This window comes from Rutidosis leptorrhynchoides, chromosome 3, assembly GCF_046630445.1.
Source record: "Rutidosis leptorrhynchoides isolate AG116_Rl617_1_P2 chromosome 3, CSIRO_AGI_Rlap_v1, whole genome shotgun sequence".
Taxonomy (NCBI): domain Eukaryota; kingdom Viridiplantae; phylum Streptophyta; class Magnoliopsida; order Asterales; family Asteraceae; genus Rutidosis; species Rutidosis leptorrhynchoides.
In genome coordinates this window covers 362,469,151-362,496,949 of record NC_092335.1, presented here as the reverse complement: position 1 = coordinate 362,496,949, position 27,799 = coordinate 362,469,151, and positions in this window count along the sequence as shown.

Genomic DNA, 27,799 nt, shown 5'->3' with positions numbered 1-27,799 from the left:
AACAAGTATATTATTAATAATAATATATATAAACATGTTCGATTACTATTTGGTGTTAATAGATATACAAATGATATAGGTTCGTGAATCCGAGGCCAACCCTACATTTGTTCAATGTCGTTATATGTATTTTTACTACAAAATACAATAGGGTGAGTTTCATTTGCTCCCTTTTTAATTGCTTTTGCAATATATATTTTTGGGCTGAGAATACATGCGCTGCTTTTATAAATGTTTACGAAATAGACACAAGTACTTAAAAATATATTCTACGTTGAGTTGTACCACTAGCATACTTCCCTGTAGCTTGGTAACTACTATTTACATGTGGTATTGTAAACGCGAATCCTGTTGATAGATCTATCGGGCCTGACAACCCCAACCGGACTGGACGACCAGTATTCAACGGTTGCACAGTACTTCGTTTCGGTGACTACACTTGGTACGGTGTAGTGAGATTTCATAATAAAGGGAATATGCGACGTGATTAAATGTTAAGTATGGTTACCAAGTGCTCAACCACTTAGAATGCTTTACATACACTTGCGAGTGTATTATGTTTATGATTATGAAATCTTGTGGTTTATTAAAATATTGAAATGATTGTTATGATAAACCTATGAACTCACCAACCTTTTGGTTGACACTTTAAAGCATGTTTATTCTCAGGTACGAATTAAGTCTTCCGCTGTGCATTTGCTCAATTTAAGGACATTACTTGGAGTCGATCATCGCAATGGGACAAAATGTTGATGACTTCGTCCAGGTGGATAAGGACGGGTCGTTGCATTTTTATTTAAAACATAAAATCAAAAACCGAAAAAAAATTTATATATAAATCTAGTTTTAAGATTTTTATTTATAAAATTGTAACATATTTTTATTTCTATTCTAGTTTTTAAAATATAAGTTTTATTTAAATTATATAAATATTTTAATTAAATTAAAAACAGAAAAATAAAAAATATATATATAAATAAATAAATAAAAACCGAAACCTATCAAACGAAGCTACCTAATCTGAATTTTCGAACCCCGCGACTCGCGGAGTTTTCCAGCTTCGGGTGTAACACCCTAGGCAAATCCCACATCGCCCACGAACATGAGTGATCATGGGATTATAAGGTAATACTCAAGCTTAAATGACACAACGCGTTTTGAGATCACAGGCTGAGTAGAAGTGCGAGTACGTTGTGGTTAAGCGTGCTCGGGCGAGAGCACTACCAGGATGGGTGACCTCCTGGGAAAGTGCTTCTCGTGTGTGGTCGCCAAGAAAAAGCCGTGCGCCTGCGGGCAAAGCGGACAATATTGTGGTCATGTTAAGCTGGGGTGTTACATCGGGCACCGCAACTCGCGAAGCCGCCCTGACACACGTGACCAGAAACCCTAATCGCAATTAATACGGGGTAATTATTATTATTATTAACTTTAAACCTAATTAGGTTATTTATATTATATTAATTAGTTTAGTTATTTTATTATTTGTATTATTTAGTTAAATTAGTTTAAATAAAATATAAAATTAATAGTTTTATAAAATAAATAATATAAAAATAATATTTTTATAAAAAATTGTACTTTTTACAACTTTTAGTATATTTTTATATTTTGTCCCTTTTTATTTGTTTTTATCGTAACTTTTGTATTTTCCGTTCATATTTAGTTTTAAGACATAGTTTTTGCCATAGTTATTTTTACTTCTAGATTTTTAGGCTTTGCCGTAAAATTTCTTAAGTGCTTTTTCTTTAGACTAAGATTTAGGTGCTTTAGAATTTTGTGACGCCTTTTTAAGTTTTAGTTTCTTTTTAAGATATTGCCATTTGGGATATAGTTTTACCTGTAAGCTTTAATATTTTTAGACGCCTTTTACCTATGTATCAATTATCATTCCAATTAGTAATCTCAATTTGCGATTATAATTTTAAGTTAGTGATAGTAATAAGGTTGGGTTAGTCAAGTATTTTTAAGTTTTATAAGTCACTCTTTTTCTTTCTTATTTTTCGATGCCTTTTATTTTTCGACCTTTTTCGACGCGCTCTTTTTCTTTCTTATTTCTCACTATTCTAGTTTTTAGGACTTAGAATCTTCTTTTCTTCTTATCTAAATTTCTTAAAATTACGAAAATTTATTTTAAGTGGTTAAATTGATAGACATCAAAATTTTCTGGTTCGTAGTAATAGTTGGATTTGTACGTGGACCGGGTTATTGGAGCCAAACAGTCCTCAATTTTCTTGAGACCAAACGAATCCTGCCCCTCTGCTGCATCTTTTGGCTATTCGAAACGTGGGCAAAATCAGAAAAGTCTATTAATTGGATAACTTATATAATTTTTCTTTCCTTTTTAAAAACTAATAGGATATTCAGTGAATGCACCGAGCAAGACGTTCACCACCTTTTGTACGTTCACCACCTGTAACTAGATCAAGACATTTAGCTAATATTACCGCCGTTGATTTTTCTTTAGAATCGTCATCCAGTCGACCAAGTACTCCAGTTCAAATTTCCGATAATCCATTTTTTGAACCCGACCTCACAATTGAGAATCCGGAGAATATTCAGGGACAATTCGTAGATCCTGAACCATTAATTTTTCCTCCGGAACCACCAATCATTCAAACAGAGATTGTTGAGGAACGAACCATTAAATCAGAATCCTCTAGTGATTCCGATTCAACAAATTCAATTATGAAAGTAACAGAACCTTTAAGTATGGAAGACCGAATGAGAGCTAAATGCACTGGCCAAGGTCACGCAATTACTCATCCTGATATTAATGCGCCAGATTATGAAATCAAATGACAAATTTTACCCATGGTGACTAATCAATGCCAATTTAGTGGTGCGCGATCCAAACGAACATCTTCGTACCTTTAATAGGATCTGCACACTATTTAAAATAAGAGAAGTTGAGGATGAACAGATATATCTCATGTTATTTCCCTGGACTTTAAAGGGAGAAGCCAAAGATTGGTTGGAATCGTTACCTGAAGGGGCGATTGATACCTGGGACGTTTTAGTTGAAAATTTTCTTAAACAATTCTTTCCTGCATCTAAAGCCGTAAGACTTTAAGGAGAAATTGTTACATTCACACAGAAGCCAAATGAAACTCTATATGAGGCGTGGACTAGATTTGAAAAATTAATAAGAGGATGTCCGCAACATGGTTTAGACACCTGTCAAATAGTACAAATATTCTACCAAGGATGCGACATCACTACAAGGAAAGACATCGATATAGCAGCTGGTGGTTCTATTATGAAGAAAACCGAAACTGATGCTTATAAAATTATTGATAACACTGCTTCCCACTCACATGAGTGGCACCAAGAAAAAGATATCGTTAGATCATCTAAAGCAGCTAGAGCCGATTCTAGCCATGACTTAGATTCCATTTCCGCAAAAATAGATGTTGTCGAGAGACGAATGGAAAAGATGACTAAAGATATACACTCAATACGAATTAGTTGTGAGCAGTGTGGAGGACCACATTTGACAAAAGATTGTCTCAGTATTGAACTAACAATGGAACAAAGAGAGAATGTTTCATATCTAAACCAAAGGCCTGGAAATAATTATCAGAATAATTATCAACCGCCAAGACCGATCTACAATCAAAACCAGAATTATAATCGAAATATTCCATACAACAACCAACAAGGTCCTAGCAATCAACAAGTATCCAATAATACTTACAACCAGCAAAGACCTAATTTTCAAAACAAACCACCACAAACCGATGATAAAAAGCCGAATTTAGAAGATATGATGACAAAGCTAGTTGAAACTCAAACGCAGTTTTTCACATCTCAAAAACAAACTAATGAACAAAATGCTCAAGCATTTAGAAATCAACAAGCTTCTATTCAAAATTTAGAACAAGAAGTAAGTAACCTAGCAAGGTTAATAGGTGAAAGAAAACCGGGAAGTTTACCTAGTGATACAAATGCTAACCCCTGGAATGAAACAGCTAAAGCCATTACCACAAGAAGTGGTACAACACTTAAACCACCTGAAATACTTGTAACTTCTGATGAAGCTATTCCTACTCCACAAGAACCACAACCTGATCAAGATAAGGAAAAAGTGAAATGTCCCGTTCTTATTGATTAAAAACGTTCCATATTAATTGATTTCGTTGCGAGGTTTTGACCTCTATATGAGACGTTTTTCAAAGACTGCATTCATTTTAAAACAAACCATAACCTTTATTTCATCAATAAAGGTTTAAAAAGCTTTACGTAGATTATCAAATAATGATAATCTAAAATATCCTGTTTACACACGACCATTACATAATGGTTTACAATACAAATATATTACAACAAAATAAGTTTCTTGAATGCAGTTTTTACACAATATCATACAAGCATGGACTCCAAATCTCGTCCTTATTTAAGTATGCAACAGTGGAAGCTCTTAATAATCACCTGAGAATAAACATGCTTAAAACGTCAACAAAAATGTTGGTGAGTTATAGGTTTAACCTATATATATTAAATCATAATAATAGACCACAAGATTTCATATTTCAATACACATCCCATACATAGAGATAAAAATCATTCATATGGTGAACACCTGGTAACCGACATTAACAAGATGCATATATAAGAATATCCCCATCATTCCGGGACACCCTTCGGATATGATATAAATTTCGAAGTACTAAAGCATCCGGTACTTTGGATTGGGCTTGTTGGGCCCGATAGATCTATCTTTAGGATTCGCGTCAATTAGGGTGTCTGTTCCCTAATTCTTAGATTACCAGACTTAATAAAAAGGGGCATATTCGATTTCGATAATTCAACCATAGAATGTAGTTTCACGTACTTGTGTCTATTTTGTAAATCATTTATAAAACCTGCATGTATTCTCATCCCAAAAATATTAGATTTTAAAAGTGGGACTATAACTCACTTTCACATATTTTTACTTCGTCGGGAAGTAAGACTTGGCCACTGGTTGATTCACGAACCTATAACAATATATACATATATATCAAAGTATGTTCAAAATATATTTACAACACTTTTAATATATTTTGATGTTTTAAGTTTATTAAGTCAGCTGTCCTCGTTAGTAACCTACAACTAGTTGTCCACAGTTAGATGTACAGAAATAAATCGATAAATATTATCTTGAATCAATCCACGACCCAGTGTATACGTATCTCAGTATTGATCACAACTCAAACTATATATTTTTTTGGAATCAACCTCAACCCTGTATAGCTAACTCCAACATTCACATATAGAGTGTCTATGGTTGTTCCGAAATATATATAGATGTGTCGACATGATAGGTCGAAACATTGTATACGTGTCTATGGTATCTCAAGATTACATAATATACAATACAAGTTGATTAAGTTATGGTTGGAATAGATTTGTTACCAATTTTCACGTAGCTAAAATGAGAAAAATTATCCAATCTTGTTTTACCCATAACTTCTTCATTTTAAATCCGTTTTGAGTGAATCAAATTGCTATGGTTTCATATTGAATTCTGTTTTATGAATCTAAACAGAAAAAGTATATTTTTATAGTCGGAAAAATAAGTAACAAGTCGTTTTTGTAAAGGTAGTCATTTCAGTCGAAAGAACTACGTCTAGATGACCATTTTAGAAAACATACTTCCACTTTGAGTTTAACCATAATTTTTGGATATAGTTTCATGTTCATAATAAAAATCATTTTCTCAGAATAACAACTTTTAAATCAAAGTTTATCATTGTTTTTAATTAACTAACCCAAAACAGCCCGCGGTGTTACTACGACGGCGTAAATCCGGTTTTACGGTGTTTTTCGTGTCTCCAGGTTTTAAATCATTAAGTTAGCATATCATATAGATATAGAACATGTGTTTAGTTGATTTTAAAAGTCAAGTTAGAAGGATTAACTTTTGTTTGCGAACAAGTTTAGAATTAACTAAACTATGTTCTAGTGATTACAAGTTTAAACCTTCGAATAAGATAGCTTTATATGTATGAATTGAATGATGTTATGAACATCATTACTACCTTAAGTTCCATGGATAAACCTACTGGAAAAGTGAAAAATGGATCTAGCTTCAACGGATCCTTGGATGGCTCGAAGTTCTTGAAGCAGAATCATGACACGAAAATAAGTTCAAGTAAGATCATCACTTGAAATAAGATTGTTATAGTTATAGAAATTGAACCAAAGTTTGAATATGATTATTACCTTGTATTAGAATGATAACATACTGTAAGAAACAAAGATTTCTTGAGGTTGGATGATCACCTTACAAGATTGGAAGTGAGCTAGCAAACTTGAAAGTATTCTTGATTTTATGTAATTAGAACTTGTAGAATATATGAAGAACACTTAGAACTTGAAGATAGAACTTGAGAGAGATCAATTAGATGAAGAAAATTGAAGAATGAAAGTGTTTATAGGTGTTTTTGGTCGTTGGTGTATGGATTAGATATAAAGGATATGTAATTTTGTTTTCATGTAAATAAGTCATGAATGATTACTCATATTTTTGTAATTTTATGAGATATTTCATGCTAGTTGCCAAATGATGGTTCCCACATGTGTTAGGTAACTCACATGGGCTGCTAAGAGCTGATCATTGGAGTGTATATACCAATAGTACATACATCTAAAAGCTGTGTATTGTACGAGTACGAATACGGGTGCATACGAGTAGAATTGTTGATGAAACTGAACGAGGATGTAATTGTAAGCATTTTTGTTAAGTAGAAGTATTTTGATAAGTGTATTGAAGTCTTTAAAAAATGTATAAATACATATTAAAACACTACATGTATATACATTTTAACTGAGTCGTTAAGTCATCGTTAGTCGTTACATGTAAGTGTTGTTTTTAAACCTTTAAGTTAACGATCTTGTTAAATGTTGTTAACCCAATGTTTATAATATCAAATGAGATTTTAAATTATTATATTATCATGATATTATCATGTATGAATATCTCTTAATATGATATATATACATTAAATGTCTTTACAACGATAATCGTTACATATATGTCTCGTTTAAAAATCATTAAGTTAGTAGTCTTGTTTTTACATATGTAGTTCATTGTTAATATACTTAATGATATGTTTACTTATCATAGTATCATGTTAACTATATATACATCCATATATATGTCATCATATAGTTTTTACAAGTTTTTAACGTTCGTGAATCACCGGTCAACTTGGGTGGTCAATTGTCTATATGAAACATATTTCAATTAATCAAGTCTTAACAAGTTTGATTGCTTAACATGTTGGAAACATTTAATCATGTAAATATCAATCTCAATTAATATATATAAACATGGAAAAGTTCGGGTCACTACAAAAAGAACCGGTAGTTGAAAAGGTTAATGAAGATAACACAGTTAAGGCTAAACCTTATGTTAAACCATACCAACCACCACTTCCTTACCCGAGTAAAATGAAAAAAGAAAAACTTGAAGCCGAGCAATCCAAATTCTTGGATATGTTTAAACAAATAAATGTAAATCTTCCTTTCATTGATGTAATTCAGGAATGCCTAGATATGCTAAATTCTTGAAAGATCTAATCACGAATAGAAAGAAAATGGAAGAACTCTCGGCTGTTACTATGAATGCTAATTGTTCAGCAGTGCTGTTGAATAAGATACCAGAAAAATTATCTGATCCAGGAAGTTTCACAATTCCATGTTTTCTGGGTAGTCTTAGTTCAATAGAAGCATTAGCAGACTTAGGTGCTAGTATAAATTTAATGCCGTATTCACTATACACTAAACTAGACCTTGGAGAATTGAAACCAACAAGAATAAGCATACAGCTAGCCGATCGATCAATAAAATATCCTAGAGGGATAATGGAGAACATGCTAGTTAAAGTTGGTACTTTAGTATTTCCAGTAGATTTTGTTGTTCTGGACATGGAAGAAGATTCTCAAGTTCCTCTCATATTAGGAAGACCATTCTTAAACACGGCTAAAGCAATGATAGACGTGTTCGGTAAGAAATTGACCCTAAGTATAGAGGACGAGAGTGTTACCTTTTCAGTTGATAGAGCAATGCAACAAACGCAATCTGCGGATGATACATGTTATTATATTCAAACTATAGATTCACATGCAGAATTGTTGGAAGAATTTCCAGAATTACAAGGAACAGGAGAATGTTCTTTAGGAGAAGGTAATGAACCAATTGATGAAGCTGAAATGTTAGCTACACTAATAGCTAATGGATATGAACCAACAACAGAAGAAATTCAAATGCTAAAAGAAGAAGACAGATATCGATACAAATCATCGATAGAAGAACCTACGAAATTAGAGTTAAAGCCACTTCCAAACCATTTGGAATACGCTTATTTACATGGTGAATCTGAATTACCTGTAATAATATCGTCTTCTCTTACTGAAAATGAGAAATCACAACTCATTTCTGTGTTGAAAGCTCATAAACCAGCCATTGCATGGAAGATTCATGATATTAAAGGAATAAGTCCTTCGTATTGCACACATAAAATCCTTATGGAAGAAGGTCATAAAACGTATGTGCAACGCCAATGAAGACTAAATCCTAATATGCAAGATGTAGTTAAAAAAGAAATTATTAAACTGCTAGATGCAGGTTTAATTTATCCAATTTCTGATAGTCCATGGGTAAGCCCCGTTCAATGCGTGCCTAAGAAGGGTGGCATGACTGTCATCACAAATGAGAAAAATGAGCTTATTCCTACTAGGACTGTAACAGGATGGTGTGTGTGTATTGATTATAGAAAATTAAATGACGCCACCAGAAAAGATCACTTTCCCTTACCTTTTATTGATCAAATGTTGGAAAGATTAGCCGGAAACAGTTACTATTATTTTCTTGATGGATTTTCCGGATATTTTCAAATTCCAATAGCACCCGAAGATCAAGAGAAAACCACGTTCACGTGCCCTTATGGTACTTTTTCTTACAAACGCATGCCATTTGGACTTTGCAACGCCCCTGCAACCTTTCAAAGGTGCATGATGGCGATTTTTCACGACATGATAGAAGAATGCATGGAAGTTTTCATGGATGACTTTTCAGTCTTCGGTGATACTTTTGAATCATGTCTAGCTAATCTTGAACGAATGCTTATTAGATGCGAACAATCAAATCTAGTACTTAATTGGGAGAAATGCCATTTCATGGTTAAAGAAGGCATTGTTCTTGGACATAAAATCTCAAAGGAAGGAATTGAAGTGGATAGAGCTAAAGTAGATGTAATTGCTAAACTTCCACATCCCACCAATGTTAGAGGAGTTAGGAGTTTTCTAGGGCATGCCGGTTTTTACCGACGTTTCATAAAAGATTTTTCTAAAATTGCCACTCCTTTGAATAAACTTCTAGAAAAGGATGCTCCATTCATCTTTTCAGATGAATGCATTAAATCTTTTAATATTCTTAAAGAGAAACTCACTAATGCGCCAATCATGATAACACCAAATTGGAATCTACCGTTTGAACTAATGTGCGATGCAAGTGATTTTGCAATGGGAGCCGTTTTAGGACAAAGGATTGAAAAACGATTTCAACTTATATATTATGCTAGTAAGACGTTATAAGGAGCACAAACGAATTACACAACCACTGAAAAAGAACTCCTTGCTATTGTTTTTGCTTTTGACAAATTTTGATCATATCTCGTTCTAGCAAAAACGATGGTCTATACCGACCATTCTGCTCTTAGATACCTGTTTTCGAAACAAGATGCTAAACCAAGATTAATCCGTTGGATCTTACTCTTACAAGAGTTCGATATTGAAATCCGAGATAAAAGAGGAGCAGAAAATCTCGCCGCCGATCATCTTTCTCGTCTTGAAAATCCCGAATTAGAAGTTCTAAATGAATCGGCCATACAAGACAACTTTTCAGATGAATATCTATTGAAGATAGATTATAATGAAATACCATGGTTTGCAGACTATGCAAACTACTTAGTATGTGGATTCCTTGAAAAAGGATTATCGTACCAAAAACGAAAGAAATTCTTTAGTGATATAAAACACTATTTCTGGGAAGATCCACATCTGTTTAAAAGTTGTCCAGATGGAATAATACGCCGATGTGTATTCGGAGATGAAGCTAGTAAAATTTTAAACCATTGTCACACAGGACCAACAGGAGGGCATTATGGGCCTCAACTAACAGCAAGAAAAGTTTATGATGCTGGATTCTATTGGCCTACAATTTACAAAGACGCACACCTTCTTTGCAAATCCTGTGATGCTTGTCAAAGGGCCGGAAAAATAAGTCAACGTGATGAAATGCCACAAAATGTCATTCAAGTATGTGAAGTATTTGACATTTGGGGTATTGACTTTATGGGTCCATTTCCAAAATCTCATAATAATCTATATATTCTCGTAGCCATTGATTATGTATCTAAATGGGCGGAAGCACAAGCTCTCCCAACTAACGATGCACGAGTTGTAGTCAATTTTTTAAAACGTCTTTTTGCAAGGTTTGGAACACCGAAAGCTTTAATAAGTGATCGGGGTACTCATTTCTGTAACAATCAACTTGAGAAAGTTCTCAAAAGATATGGAGTAACTCATAAAATCTCCACCGCATATCATCCACAAACAAGTGGACAAGTTGAAAATACCAACCGAGCTTTAAAACATATTCTAGAGAAAACCGTAGGATCAAATCTGAAGGAATGGTCCATTAAATTGGAGGATGCACTCTGGGCTTTTAGAACAGCCTACAAAACTCCAATTGGAACCACACCTTTTAGACTTGTTTATGGAAAAGCATGTCATCTTCCAGTAGAAATTGAACACAAAGCATTTTGGGCTTTGAAGACATGTAATCTTGATTTACATGAAGCTGAACGTCTACGGTTAAGTCAATTAAACGAATTAGAAGAATTAAGACATGAAGCATACGAAAATTCGTTAATCTATATGGAAAGAACAAATAAATGGCATGATAAAAGAATCAGAAGTTCAAAAGAATTCAAAGAAGGAGACAGAGTTCTTCTTTTCAATTCACGATTCAAGCTATTTCCTGGAAAATTAAAATCAAGATGGTCTGGACCATTCATAGTCAAAAGAGTTTTCCCATACGGAACGATAGAATTAATAAATTCAAATGGAATTGAATTTAAGGTTAATGGTCACAGAGTTAAACATTACATAGATAGTCCGATGGAAGTCGACAATGAAGTTAATCACAATTTCGACACCACAGCTAACTAAGTGTGGGGAGAATTAAGTCTTTAAAGGATAATATGTATTTTTGTTAGAGTTAGATTGTCTGTTTTCGTATAGTTCTCGAAAATGGAACCCGAATGGTCTTTCCCTAGCAGACCCTAAAGAACTAGTCTTCTCCCCCCATTCTGAATTTTTATTTTTTTTTTACGTTTTTACGAAATGAAGACTTCCTGTGAACTAAACCATGGTCTAATGCTACACGCTTTGATCACTAAACATAATAATGACACACTTCCGAGTGAAATAGTATCAGTAATCAGAGAAAGATTGGACGGAGTAAGAAAAGAATCCAGATGCGAAGATAATAAGTTACAATTTGGTAAAGGAAAATCAAAATCGCAGCGAAAAGAAGAGCACGACACCTAGAAAGATGTCACAAATGCGGAAAATGGTCACATGGAGGTAAATGTTTAAATAATCAAACCTATTCAAACACCGAATTTGTTACTTTATGCAGAGACGGACCGTTCATATGTTTAGAAGAAAAAACACTGAATGCTCGAGGTTACGCCTATGTAGCTATGGAAAACCAATTAAACCGACTATCTTATGAATGGGATAGATCATATAACTAAGAATAATATCTCACAGGTAAGTCTGTACAGTTTTTTTTTTAACCTTTTGATAATAAACGCTAATTTGTTCGCTATAAAGTATTAAATTGGTATTGAATAAAATTAGTTTTGGCGACCGAAATTATTGATATCATACAAAAATTTATTACATCACTGCGAAATTTAACGTTTATTCTTAAGGTATAAATATCTTTCATCAATCAACCCAAAGTATTTCAAAAATTCGTCATGAGTTAAATTAGGTCATGGAACCGAAATTACTTTACCGAAAAGAGGGGCATATATTTTTGATAATATTTGATTGATTAAAGTGGGATAAAAGCCAAAAAGATTTTTAATTTTATTTTTTTACCATGTTTTTAAAATTAATATATAAATAATAAATTAATATTTTGAACTTTGTAAAATCAATATATTTAAGTTTGTAAATATTTGAAAAATTAATCTTTTTAATATAAGTTTGTATGTATAAAAACAAAAATATAATATAAGTTTGGTGTAAATTTATAATATGAATTTTTAATTAAGTTTAATATGAATTTTTAATTTTATGCATTTTAAATTTAAGTTTGGTGTGAATTTAAAAACAAAAATTTACTTTATTTCGCTAAGTTAAAAATATGATTTTTAAAATTCGTCGTGAGTTGAAGACTAGGTCGTTAAACCGAAATTGCTTTACCCGAGGGAGGGACGAGAACTTTTATTATCATTATTTTTAATCTTATTGAATTAAAGTATGCCAAAAACATTAAAAAAAAACCCAAAAATCTTTACTTTTAAAACCGCGCTTTGAATTGACAAATTTTAAAATTTTGTCGAGGGACGGACTAGGACATCGATCCGAAACACCCTCGCTCCTAAAAGAAAACAAATTTTTAAAATTTAATTAATTATAAGTTTTATAAAGTATAAGGTTTTATAAAATAAAAAAAAAGGTCAAAACACTGTAGTCGGGTACCCATGCGATCGCATGAGAATCATGCAAAAATCTGGCCTGATACATACAGACAGCGAGTCTGTCTTCCTCACCACAACACACACAAACACGAAACTCTCTCAAATCTTCACCAAATTTCATCATTTTTCCACCGTAATTCGTCATTTTCTTGCTCTAATCATGCCTAGATTCTCATTCTTCAGCAAAATGGTAAAAATTACACCCCTAAACTCTATAAATTCCTAGTTTTTGTGATAATTACCAATATTTTACCTAATGCAATTTTGTTAATTTCTAGTGTAATTAGTGTTAAATTGTTAGTATTTTATGCATGTATAACCTAGATTGATGCTATTTAACATGATTAGAAGCCTTAAACTTCAAATTTTGAGTAATCTAGGGTTTGTGTTCTTGAGCAAATTTGGGGCTTTTTGATATAAACAGGTTATGGCCAATTTTTGTCATGAATTATTGCTAAATTGAGTAGTGTAACATGTTTAGATAGTTAAATGATCCAAACATTGATCCTAAACATGATTTTTAGAGATTAAAGTGGACTTTTTAAGTCCAAAATTCATGAACTTGATTAATTTGATATATTTGCCATTTGAGACTTGTTTAATTATTAGTAATGACTATTTTGACATGTTATTTGAGTTAAATGCTTATGAACTTTGTATACATTTTCATATGTGCTTATTTGAAAAGTGTAGAATTATGAAAAATTGTGAAAATGTGTATAAGTTTAATTTTGATTTAACATGTTATAGTGATTGTTTTAAGTTGTTATTTTGCTAACACTAATGCATATTTGGATGCACAAATTTTGTGTTTAATGTGTTTTGCAGAAAGCCGATACTGGAGGTTCAGGAGCATCATCACCTAGACGACCAGCACCAGCACCAAATCATGAGCCAGCTATCATATCAGGTACCAAATAACTATGTACCTACTCGACCTGCTCATTTTCTGCCACACAGCCCCGATATCCGACCACCCTTTAACCGGTATGACTATAACCAAGCCTATCAGAACACCTATAACCAACAATGGAACCCACCTGACGAGATGAACTGGAACCCATATCCAGACTGATTTAGTTCCATTTGGTTATTTATATGATTTTTATGTTTTTATCTTTTTACTTATTCATGTTTAAACTTATGTTATTGAATATACTTATGTAATCTTTATCATTTTTATTATTATTGTGTACTAATATTTCACATTTAGGATTTGAAAGTGGGATATTAAGTCCCATTTCAAATTGCCATGCATGTTTATATTTGTATGTTTGTATATTGTAAATTGTACAAAACAGGGTAAAACAGCGCATTTTCAAAGACTGGCATTAAGTTCAGCAAAAGCTACTAATTTTGACGACAAGATGACAAATAAATGTGATGTAACAACAGACGGAATGAACAAATGATATGCACCATTTATCATTCAGCAAACAAACACCAATATGTTTGGAAACTTTGGTAAAATTTAATCATTTTTACGCTAATCACCCTCAATAATTTAAATTGTTACTGATTTCTTGCAAATGAGGGCATTGCAAGATCTTAAGTGTGGGAAGGGGTTAAATTCTTTCAGATTTTAAAATTTTTACTTTATACACTTGGTTACCATTAGAAATAGTAGTAAAGTAGTAGTTGTATTAGAATCTAGTGCTTTCTGATAATAAAGAACAGCCCTAGTCTTATATACTGACTACCCAATTCCAGTAAAATTTTTCAAAATTTTCAATTAAATGAACTCAAAATCATGTTTATACATATTTATGAATTATAAAACTAGGTGTTAACACCGAAATTATTGTTACCTCGGAAAGGACATAAATTGAGAAACAAGCCAAAATGTTAAAATTCATTTAAAATGGAATAGAGGACAATAAAAAGGAAAAATAAAAGCCAAGTGTGGGAAATTTTCACCAAGTTATTCAAAATATATATCACATATTTTTGTACAAATAATTGAAAATACTTTTGTTTTGGACGATAATTAACTGTTTTGCCCAATGAAAGAAAAGAAAAGATGGATCTACACAATGAATCAATTCCATCATTAAAAGGAAGTAAAGTCTTTCGAAAAAAAACGCGCTTCTTGATTTAGGTCATGAAGTTGTCGTCCAGATCAGCTTTAGGTTGACGAAAAATCTAGAAAGGTCATCTCTAAAATCAGCAGGAAATCCACAGACCTCAGCATCAAACAGGGTCGCCAAGTGATCAGATTTATCCTAACCATGAGAAGATTTATCTCGTAAAACGGGGGGGCACCGTGCAAATTATCTGGATAAGACTAATGAATCAGATCCCCAGAAAGGATAATCTCCTTAAAGATCAAAAATCAGCTTTTAAGACTGATATTATTCAATCCTAGAGATTGACCTTAAAGATTGAGAATTACAAACTCATGGAATTCAATGATATCTAAACTCGAGCTTGAACGAGAAAATATTTTAATCAAATTAAAACCGATTTGCATTTTCAATGCGTTCATTACCATTGAACGTAAAATCCTAGAAATTCATCTGGAATTCATTAGGTCACATGAACCAAATCGGGTGTCAACCGTAAGAACGGTGGTTGTATAGCATGGTCGAAGACAGGACCTTGTGCCAGACCGACAAATTAAAAGGGTGAGCTTTACTATTGCTCCTACCAAGAATAGTAATTGCGTCCGACACGTTATAGACCATAATTAAAAGCATGTCAGGGGACATTGCCTTAACAGTTGCTTGTTCAACGCTTTCCTTTACAACCGGACGGTAGTTTATCGAAAGGTAATATACGGAGCAAGTAAACTGGACGTGTTGCTTTCCTAATACAAGGTTAGCAAGTGGGTGACATAAAACCACAAGTTTTGAGCTAAAATTTTCAAATCTGAAACCCACCAAACCCACAAAAACAATTTGCAAACACCGGTGAAGGGTTATTCCGAAAAACTTATCGAAGGTAAAAGCTAGATTAAAATTTTCAAAAGATCAAATGTTTTCATAAAGATCCAATTTCCTTAATGGATCTAAATTTTTATAGTCATGTGGGACTGTAAACCATATCGTTACTACCATTGTTTATACCGCCGTAAAGAAATCACTGATGTACAAAGTGTGAAGAATAAAGAAGTGATTCTTGTATTTCAAGACTATATTGCTTGAGGACAAGCAACGCTCAAGTGTGGGAATATTTGATAATGCTAAAAACAAACAAATATTTCATAGCATTATTCCTCAAGAAAGACAAGCTTTTAGTTGCAATTGTTCTATTTACAAGTGATATTCGTTTAAATAATAAAAGGTGAAGACAAAAGGAAGATTCGACGAATTGAAGACGCAAACGACCAAAAAGCTCAAAAGTACAAAATACAATCAATGAGGTTCCAATTATTGATAAGAAACGTCTCAAAATTAAAAGAGTACAAGATTCAAAACGCAAAGTACAAGATATTAAATTATTCGCAAGGACGTTCGAAAATCCGGAACCGGGACCGGAGTCAACTCTCAACGCTCGATGCAACGGACTAAAAATTACAAGTCAACTATGCATATGAATATAATATAATATAATATATAATTAATTCTTAAAATTAATATATATATTATATTATATTTAAATAAACGTCGGCAGAAGAAAACAACCAAATTTGGCTCTCCCCAGCTGGCCATGCGATCGCATAGCCTTGAAGGGTAAAGCTCATGCGATCGCATGAGCATCTTTTCCAGATCACAGGCCTATAAAAATCGAGCTTTGGTGTAACACAAAACACATCTTTTTCCTTCTTCATCATACGTAAATTTTATATATATATATATATATATATATATATATATATATATATATATATATATATATATATATATATATATATATATATATATATATATATATATATTTATATTTTAATTTTAATTTTAATTTTAATTTCTAATAATAAGGGTATGTTAGCGAATGTTGTAAGGGTGTAAGTCGAAATTCTGTCTGTGTAATGTTAAGCTATTTTTAATCATTGTAAGTTATGTTCAGCCTTTTTAATTTAATGTCTCGTAGCTAAGTTATTATTATGCTTATTTAAAACGAAGTAATCATGGTGTTGGACTAATTACTAAAATTGGGTAATTGGGCTTTGTACCATAATTGGGGTTTGGACAAAAGAACGACACTTGTGGAAATTAGACTATGGGCTATTAATGGGCTTTATATTTGTTTAACTACATGATAATTTGTTAATGTTAATATAAAGATTTACAATTGGACGTCCCTATAAATAACCATATACACTCGATCGGATACGATGGGCAGGGTATTTATATGTACGAATAATCGTTCATTTAACCGGACACGGGAATGGATTAATAACCATTAGAATTATTAAAACAGGGGTGAAATTATGTACAAGGACACTTGGCATAATTGATAACAAAGTATTAAAACCTTGGGTTACACGCAGTCGACATCCTGGTGTAATTATTAAACAAAGTATTAAAACCTTGTTACAGTTTAAGTCCCCAATTAGTTAGAATATTTAACTTCGGGTATAAGGATAATTTGACGAGGACACTCGCACTTTATATTTATGACTGATGGACTGTTATGAACAAAAACCAGACGGACATATTAAATAATCCAGGACAAAGGACAATTAACCCATGGGCATAAAACTAAAATCAACACGTCAAACATCATGATTACGGAAGTTTAAATAAGCATAATTCTTTTATTTCATATTTAATTTCCTTTATTTTATATTTAATTGCACTTCTAATTATCGCACTTTTATTTATTGTTATTGTATTTAATTGCACTTTTAATTATCGTACTTTTTAATTATCGCAAGTTTATTTTATCGCACTTTTATTTATCGCAATTTCATTATCGTTATTTACTTTACACTTTAAATTAAGTCTTTTATTTATTTAATATTTTTACATTTTGTTTTAACTGCAACTAAAGTTTTAAAATCGACAAACCGGTCATTAAACGGTAAAAACCCCCCTTTATAATAATAATATTACTTATATATATATATTTGTATTTTTATAAAATAAAACTAATATAGCGTTAAGCTTTGTTTAAAAGATTCCCTGTGGACCGAACCGGACTTACTAAAAACTACACTACTGTACGATTAGGTGCACTGCCTATAAGTGTTGTAGCAAGGTTTAAGTATATCCATTCTCTAAATAAATAAATATCTTGTGTAAAATTGTATCGTATTTAATAGTATTTTCTAGTAAAATATAAGCTATTTCATATACACCTAGCGAAAACATCAACAAGAATTGCCATACGAATCATTGAGAATTAGCAATCAGTATTTTGAAATCTCGCAGCATGTTGACGCCAACAATTATACATATAACGTCTATCTCCAAGGCTTACATACGTCGAATGTGAAGTTTCTGAAAAACACTCTGAACCACGAACTAGTTCTCGAATTGCTGATAAAGCAACAAAAATTGTAAACGACCTTAGCAGTAAAAAGTTTGATGATAAAGATTAGAGTATTGGCAAAGCTCAGAAAAAGAGAAGTTTTGGAACTGGAAAACGGATTGATCGAAGTATGAAGGAGGCTGTGGACAAATCACAAAGACTGAATCTGCCTTCAAAGAATCTAAATGATTCAGTGTATGCTGAAGTCATTGACGAATACCTTGCTGCTGACACTAAACCTCTACAGACAATATTTTTCATCATCCTCTAATATTAGAAATTCTAAGATATCATCGTATCTTTCATTATAAATATCCTCTATATTTCTGAAGATATTTCCATAATTATTCTTATCTAAAATCATTTATCTTTTCGCACTATCTGTATTGCATCATAAAAGAAACTATTTTTGTTTCTAAAATTCTGAAACATTCGAGTTTAAAATAGGAATACTTTTGAAGTAGTTTTGGGAGCTGAAGCATGAATTAGTATAATATAATGACACTTGATCAACGTGATTATATTACAGTAATTCATGCTGAATTTCTAAATGGAATGTGATGATTCACAGATCATAACGTCATCATGTGTTATGTCATACGACTCTTGTATTCTGTTTAACCTTTAAAATATCAAGAAAATATTTCTTGATGATTCGGCTTTTTCCAAGGTATTCTGGTAATTTGACAAGTCAAGATCGTGCCATTACAATTTCCTTCCTAGAACATTAACAATGTTCATTCCGAAATTCATATCTGCGAATTCTGGACCATTACAAGCGGTGCTTAATCGCAAGAAGAAGAAACGAAAGGACAAAATTCCGAAATAGAAATTAGGATATAAATCGCAGCAAATAAATTAGAGCATTAACTAGAGATGACAATGATTATGGGAGACAGAAGTAGAGACATCGAAATATAAGAGAAGATATAAAATCCAACAACCATCCAGAAATTATAAACCATATATATCGATGCAAATAGCAATATAAAGACATGGGAGAACTAAAAATACTATAAACCCAAGGGTATAGTAAAAGTAAATAGATTCTTCCGGCGGCAGATGAAAAAGAAGAATGACAGATATGAAGGTAAGGAGTATATCAAGAATCAGAACTGGATGGAGCATATTGACAAATACTTTAAAGTATGAGCTGAGGGAGAAAGAAGAGAAGGTGTGAGTTGTAAGGAAATTAAGGGAGTGGATTTATAGTAAAATATCCGACAGAGCAATCAAAATGGACGATCTCATTTAAAGCGGATCCAAACTCCCTTGGTTATCGGAGAATCAAATCTTATTACGAAGATTACCTCCAAATCTCTTGGACTTAAAAATCAATTCTATCTATGTCAAAAGATATGACGAATCTATACCTACTCATTTCACTCTTTTGGTAATAGCTTCACTCGTACTCTTCACAAAATCAAATGATTTTATCCATATTACTCAATGATGATAAAACTATAATCTTCAGCTTATATGCGTCATGAAAACATACTTATTGTCAGCCATGACCATTCCAATCAAATTTCGGGACGAAATTTCTTTAACGGGTAGGTACTGTGACAACCCGAAAATTTCCGACCAAATTTAAACTTTAATCTTTATATATTCCTGACACGATAAGCAAAGTTTGTAAGTTGAATCTCAAGAATTTTAAACTGTGTTCATACATTCATTTAACCTCGACCAAATTCCAAAGATTCACGAACCATTATAGGAACGGATATGATTATATATGTATATATGTATATATTATAACTTGAAAACGTTAGCAAGTATTAAACGTATAATACTTTACATGAACGTATTTGTTTCAATATGTTTATTGATGGAATTAGAAGATTATATCAAATGATTAATTTATCTGGTACGGTGTATGATTAAGAGTCTCTGTTGAGAGGTCCACTTTTGATTTAGCAAACCTTTCCTTTTTAACGGTATTCGGAAAAATTAGTAAAGTGATTTATTAGAAAGAACAAAAGTGTCAATTAATGGGAACTAGACAAGGGTCAGTGGAGATTCCCGTCTGATTTTTAATTTATGCTTTACAATAATTGTCTCGTGAATTTTAATAAGATAAAACCATCTGTCATGATTTTATACGTACATTTATCCATTTGATCTAATCCTACAACCCATGAATAAACTGTAAGTTAATAACTTGAAACCTGTTCTGATTTATTTATTATTTTACTCTCTTAAGCAAAAACGTTTTTTCGACATAATAGAACTAGTTTATTAATATATATGTTTAAATAACGTAGGTTGGAATATTAGTTGTTAGATATATGAATAACTTGCAACGTACATTAAAACGTGTTCATTAAATATATATGTTTTTAAATTAGTTTAGTACACGATAGTAACATTCGCTTAGTGATGCGATTGATATTTAAAAAGTTAATACATAAATAAATTATATTTAATTAAGTTTTTAAATGAAAACGTTATGAGTTATAATATTTTTCTGAACGAATTTTAAAACGAACTTTGAAAAATAATTGGTTTTGAAAGACTAAATATTGTATCATTAGATAAATATTTCAAACATATATTATGTACAAATTTACAATTCTAAATAAAAATATATATATTTTTTAATTTAGTCATAAAACGTCCTGATTTAAAATAATATATTTTGACGAACAACGAGCCACTGATTTATAGAAGTAAATGACCACAACACTCAATTATATAAGTTACATTTTTTATAAGGTAATTTATTGATGAGAAAGTCAAATTATTGTTAAAGGTACACGTAACGTAACGTAAAAGGCTAGTTTTCTAAACGTACGAAAGTGCGTTCGAAAAACTGAAAGTGGTACATGAGTCGAGTGACAACGTACGAGTCATTTGAACAAAAATTAAATTTTTACTACGCACGTAAATATAATATAATATTTAATTAATTCTAAAGATTAAATATAATATATATTAAATATTATATAAATCTACGTATGTGTAATATAAGGAAATAGTGTCGGCAGCCTTTTTGTAGTGCAAATGAACTGAAAAACTAGACCATGCGATCGCATGGCCATTATCCTTTCAAACCATGCGATCGCATGGTGGTGGTTAAGTGGCTCAGTTCCTTTAAATGTCCATCGATGCAGTTTGTGTACTCATAACTTCTTCTATCTATCTCTCTACATCATATGTACATAAATATATATTATAATTAATATTATTATTATTATTATTATTATTATTATTATTATTATTATTAAGATTAATATTATTATTATTAATCATATTTAGTAGTAGTATTATTATTAGTAATATACATAAAATACTACGACGAGGTTATGGGAAAATTATATCAAACGGGTTTTATGAGTAGGATAGGGCTAAGGAAATTATGGGTTATAGCTATGGAGGTGATGGGTATAGTTCATGGGTATGCTCGTGAGGTCAATTTAGTGTTTATCATCTCCGTTGCGTTTACGTACCTTTCCTGCAATATTAAATCTCAATATTGATACGTGAGTACTCGTAATTTAATTTTTACATACTAATAATGTATCCCTGACTAGTGCTCGAGAATATAGAATTATGCATGCTTGTACTTTTGATATTACCATTAGATAGGATATGTTGAATTCTGAATTCATTACGTATGCGGTTGAGATAAGGTATAAGATATGCATGTCGTTGAAAAGCTAGCGAAAAATTAAGAACTTTTCATTTAGATATCGAACAGTTTCGATGAACGGATTTGAAGTTATAGTCAATCGAATTTTTATATTATTATTAAAAATGATGATTATTATTATCATCGTTCTAGTTTTATCTTATTATTATTATTATTATTATTATTATTATTATTATCTTTATGAATAATAGGATTTATCATTAAAAATTGTTATTTTTATTATTATTACTATCATTATTATCATTAAAGTTATAATTAGTATTATTATTATTATTATTATTATCTAATTATTATTATTATTATTATTATTATTATTATTATCATTATTAATACATATATCATTATTTAAAAATGGATATTGTTATTGTTATTATTATTAAAATAATTATTAGTATTATCGTTAATAATGTCATAGTAATTATCATTATTAGTATTATTGTAATTAAAACTAATATTAGTAACACCTAATTATTTTAATTACTATTATTATCATTATTATGAACACAATATAAAAGACGATTAAAAGTTATTAAACGAAACGATTAGGAAATAATGAGTAAGAGTATTTTGATGAAATTAAAATATTATAAGATATTGATTTAGATAAAATTATCGTTCTTATTATTTTTATCACTACTATTGTTATTAAAAGTATCGTTAGTATTAAAACTATCATTTTAACAAAAATTATCATTTTAATAGAAATGTCATTGTTATTATAAAATACCACTATTATTATCATTTTAAATAGAATTATTATTTTAAAGATAATATTAAAAAGTGTCGTAAATATTAAAGTTAACATAATTAGAATTATCATTTTATCATAATGTCAACTTAGTAATTATAAATATTGATATTTTTATTAATAAAATAAAAATAATTATTATTACAAAATAATACAACTTTTACTTACTATTATTATGGATATTATTTTATCAAATAAATATGTAATACAAATAATATATTTACCTTAATAAAACCTATCATAATATTTTTATGATATTAAATGAACTTTATAAATTTTATTACTTAAGATATATAAAAGTATATTTTTTTATATAAAGTTTTATTTATTAATAAATGAATTATATTATTTACTCTAATTAAAACTTTAAAAAAAATATTTAAAAAAATAAAACTACGATATTCAAGTTATATGATAATCATGTATAAATTTTGGAAATCATTTTGGGTCAATTTGACTTTTGTTGACCTTTGCATATTAGTCTCGAGCATTAGGATTGTGATACACTATGACCTAAACTAAATTGTTAGGCATATTTTGACCAACATATATATATATATATATATATATATATATATATATATATATATATATATATATATATATATATATATATATATATATATATATATATATATATATATATATATATATATATATATATATATAATTAATATAGGTTCGTGAATCTGAGGCCAACCTTGCACTTGTTCAATGACGTTATATGTATTTTTTACTACGAAATACAGTATGGTGAGTTTCATTTACTCCCTTTTTAAATGCTTTTGCAATATATATTTTTGGGAGTGAGAATACATGCGCTATTTTTATAACTGTTTTACGAAATACACACAAGTAATTGAAACTACATTATATGGTTGAATGATCGAAGCCAAATACACCCCTTTTACTTGGTAACCTAAGAATTAGTAAACCAGTCTACTAATTGACACGAATCCTAAAGATAGATCTATTGGGCCTAACGAACCCCATCTGTTGTAGCGGATGCTTTAGTACTTCGAGGTTGTTTTATATCATATCCGAAGGATTTCCCGGAATGATAGGGGATATTCTTATATGCATCTTTTTAATGTCGGTTACCAGGTGTTCACCATATGAATGATTTTTGTCTCTATGCATGGGACGTATATTTATGAGAACTGGAAATGAAATTCTTGTGGTCTATTAAAATGATGAAAAGGAATGTTTATGATAAACTAATGAACTCACTAACCTTTTGGTTGACACTTTAAAGCATGTTTATTCTCAGGATTGAAAGAAATCTTCCGTTGTGCGTTTGCTCATTTTCAAGATATTACTTGGAGTCTTTCATAGCATATTTTGAGAACGTTGAATTCGAGTCATTGAGTTCATCAAAGATTAGTATTAAGTCAATTTATAGTTGGACAGTGGATATTATGAAATTATATGCATGCCTGTCAATTTTCAATGTAAAGAAAGTTTGTCTTTTAAAAACAAATGCAATGTTTGTAAAATGTATCATATAGAGGTCAAATACCTCGCGATGTAATCAACTATAGTGAATCGTTTATAATGTATATGAACGGGTCCTTTCACTCAAGCTACAAATCTTGTGGTTACCAAATCTATACTGAATCTGGGTGTGTTACTTGTATTTCTGATCAGTTTCTGATACAGAATCTGATTTACCGAATCTCCTACAGTACCGAATCTTTACCAAATCTGCTACAGTATCGAACCAGATACCGAATCTGACATTTTTGTTAGATTGTTGTGATTTTTCATCCTAGATTTGTTTAATACCGAATCTTTACCGAATCTACCTCAATTTCAAGATGTCTACTCAAGATAATTTGATCATTGGATCAGATTCCCGTCCTCCAGTGTTATTTGATGGCAAGTACACTTAGTGGCTTCACCGTATCACTCAGTACATAGACTACAAAGGTGAGAAAGCCAAGTACATATGGGCTTCTTTGAGGGATGGTCCAGTTGTGGATTATCATCCAGATACTAGTATGCCAAATCCAGTCTATGAACTTTCTGGTGATAAACGTGAGAGAGCTCAGTGTGACATAAAGGCAAAGAACATTGTTATGCAAGCTATCTCGTATGAGTTGTTTGAAAATGTTGATAGCAACACCACAACAAAAGATATATGGGATGAGATCAAACGACAGCAAGAAGGTTATGACATGTCAGATGTTACTAAATTGAATAAGGCTCTGGGATTTTATGAAGTTTTTAAGCAGGAACATGAAGAACAACTCAAGGATACCTACCATTATTTCAATGGTGTCCTCAATGAGTTGAAAAGGTGTAAGATCATAAAAGTAAATTCTGAAGTCAACATGAAATTTCTCAAAAAGCTCAATGTTGATTGGTTTCCTTATGGAACCATTGTTCGATCTACCAAAGAGATTGATAAGATGACTATTCATGAGCTTGTTGGAGTGCTTATGCATTACCAACCTGAAGTGTCTAAACTTCAAGAAGGAAGGAAAGAGTCGTCTCCAAGTGATCCTCTTGCTCTCATTGCCAAAAAGAAGAGCAAATCATTTACGACTTCCAAAAGCTTGTCCAAGAAAGTGCTTATTGAAGAATCAACTGATTCTGAAGAGTTGAATCTTTCTGATGTTGATGATTCTCACCTTGAATTAGTCAAGATGGCAGCTATGTTCACCAAAGCCTTGAACAAACACAAGTTCAAAGGCAAATCAAGCAATCAACGCAAGAACTCATCTTCATCCTCCTACTACAAGAAACATGATCAATCAAAACAACAACGTGCTGATGATTCCAAGAAGGATGATTCCATCTGTTTCAATTGTGACAAAGCTGGTCATTACTCTCATGAGTGCAAGATGCCTAAGAAAAAGGATGCAACTTACTACAAGAAGAAAATGTTGATGGCAAATATTGTGGAAACAGGAGGAGAGCTGAAACCGGTTGATGATACTTGGTTTAACTGGACTGATGATTCAGATTCAGAGGTGGAACATGCAAATGTTTGCAAGGTGACCAAGCTCATCAAAGCAAAGGAAGCAATGGAGAATTCTGACTCAACATCTGATGATGATGAGGTACAATCATCTGAAATCTCACTGGATTTTATAAAAGTGCAAAATGACATGATGAAGAATCTGGTCTCAATGTCAAAAGAAGTTAAAGGTTTAAAATCTGAAAACAAGGTTTTGAAAGATAAAATCAAACTTTCTGAGACTAGACCATCTTCATCTAAATTACAATCAGATTTTCAAAGATTGATTGTTCAACTCAGCTCCACGGAAACTGAGTTGGAAGATCTTAAAAAATCAATTCATCCGATTAAAGTCAAAAGGACAGATTATCGTCTAAAATCGGAACGACTTGCAGAAAAAGTTCAATTTTTAGAAAAAGATCTTTCTGATTTGAAAACTCAACATGAACCCACACTTTCAAAGCTAAACAAGAAAATTATTCAATTGGAAAATACCATAATTGAGAAGAACACTGAAATTTCTTCATTGTCAAAAGAGTCTCTTCAAATGAAAGCTCAACTTGCTCGATATGAGGAAAAACTCTATCGCATAGGCAATCTAAAGCTATCATTGATATGGAACTTTCAAAACAAACAATTTTCAAGAATAGACCAAAAACAATTCATGGTGAAAAGTGGGGGTTGGGTTATCAAATCCTCATATCTTACATAATGCTTCCAAAAAGATTCCAGGATTATATCATTCTGATTACTTTCAAGCTGGTTACCATCTCATTTTGTGCATGCTTCTGATGCTGATTTTGATGATATTATTGTTAATCACAAATCTAGGAAATAACATCAAATTAGTTTAATGTATGAGAAAATCAATGCTAAAATGGGTTAATCAAATATTGATTTCTTGAAGGAACTTGTTGTAACTGAAAAGAATACGCAACGTGAAAATTATGTGCCTAAGCGTAGACTGGTTTATATCCCTACACTCATGCTAGAGAAATACATTTTAATGCTTGAGAATGAAGTGTTTAACAAACCTAGTTCTAGCATTATTTCCATAGATGAGGTGTTTGATGAACCTACTTTTGATGTGAAACCAATTCTACCGGCCTTACCTGCATGTTCTGGTGATGTTTTCTGTGAAGACCTAGCACATGAACTAATTGTCTTCTTTGAGACATAATCCCTAGGTCAAACTGATTTAGATGTAAATGTAGAACCTCGAGATGAACCAACTGCTGAAAACTTGATAGACCTTGATGCAACAATTGATCATTTGAATGAATTTTACGCTAGCATACCTGCTTTACACATTTTGAGTCGTAAGGTAGATAGACTGGAAAAGGAAAATGTTGAATTGCAACTTAAGTGTCAATCCTTAGAACAAATGCTTGCTTTGTGTGATAAATTGCCATAACTTCCTAAGAAAGAATGTACTTATGACTTTAAGGAAGGTGAAGTGATAGTTTCTGCTGAGGAATTATGTCTTGAGATTAAAAGCTTAAAACAAAAGATAATTCGCCTGAAACAGGCTAACACACTTAAGCAATCATCTTCTGTTGAAACCAATGTGTCTGAATGTGTTGGTGGGATTACTAAGATGGGGAAGGGGATAACAACATCTAAGGATGCAAAACGCATTACTGTTCTTAAAAACCAATACGTTCTCAATTTAGTGAACGTGTTTCAAAAGTTGCACCTTCAACGCAATTTTTTGTCAAGAAAGTTCATTCTCAAAATGGTTCTGTGTCAACTGAAAAGATTCCTATGATTCCAATGTCAAATAAATCAAAGGAGAGTCTTTTAACAAGATCAGTTAAGTCTGAACAACACACGAGTCCTAAACCTGATTTGAGTGAGTATGATGCAAAGAAACGTAAAATCAAATTGGAAATTGCAACGCCCGGTACAAAACCATCATGTACGGATCATCAACAACAGGATCATTACAAGGTCAAACACTATATGCTGTTTGAAAATAAGTTTGCATTCATAAAAAGGGGTAACGTATTTACCGACGTCAAATGTTTTACAAACGATAGTGTGCTTCTACGAATAGAAAGCAACAACATAAGTACGTGACTCAAAGGTCATTACAATTTCATTGTTCAAAAGTAACATAGTTCTTGAATGCAAAGTAAAAGTTTTATGTAGAGACATCTCTAAACAAAAGCAGCGGGAGTCTACACAGCAAGTCTAATAGCGAGACTAATAAAGCGAAAGCATCAAATGTCTAAGCACTTGAGAAATAACATGCTT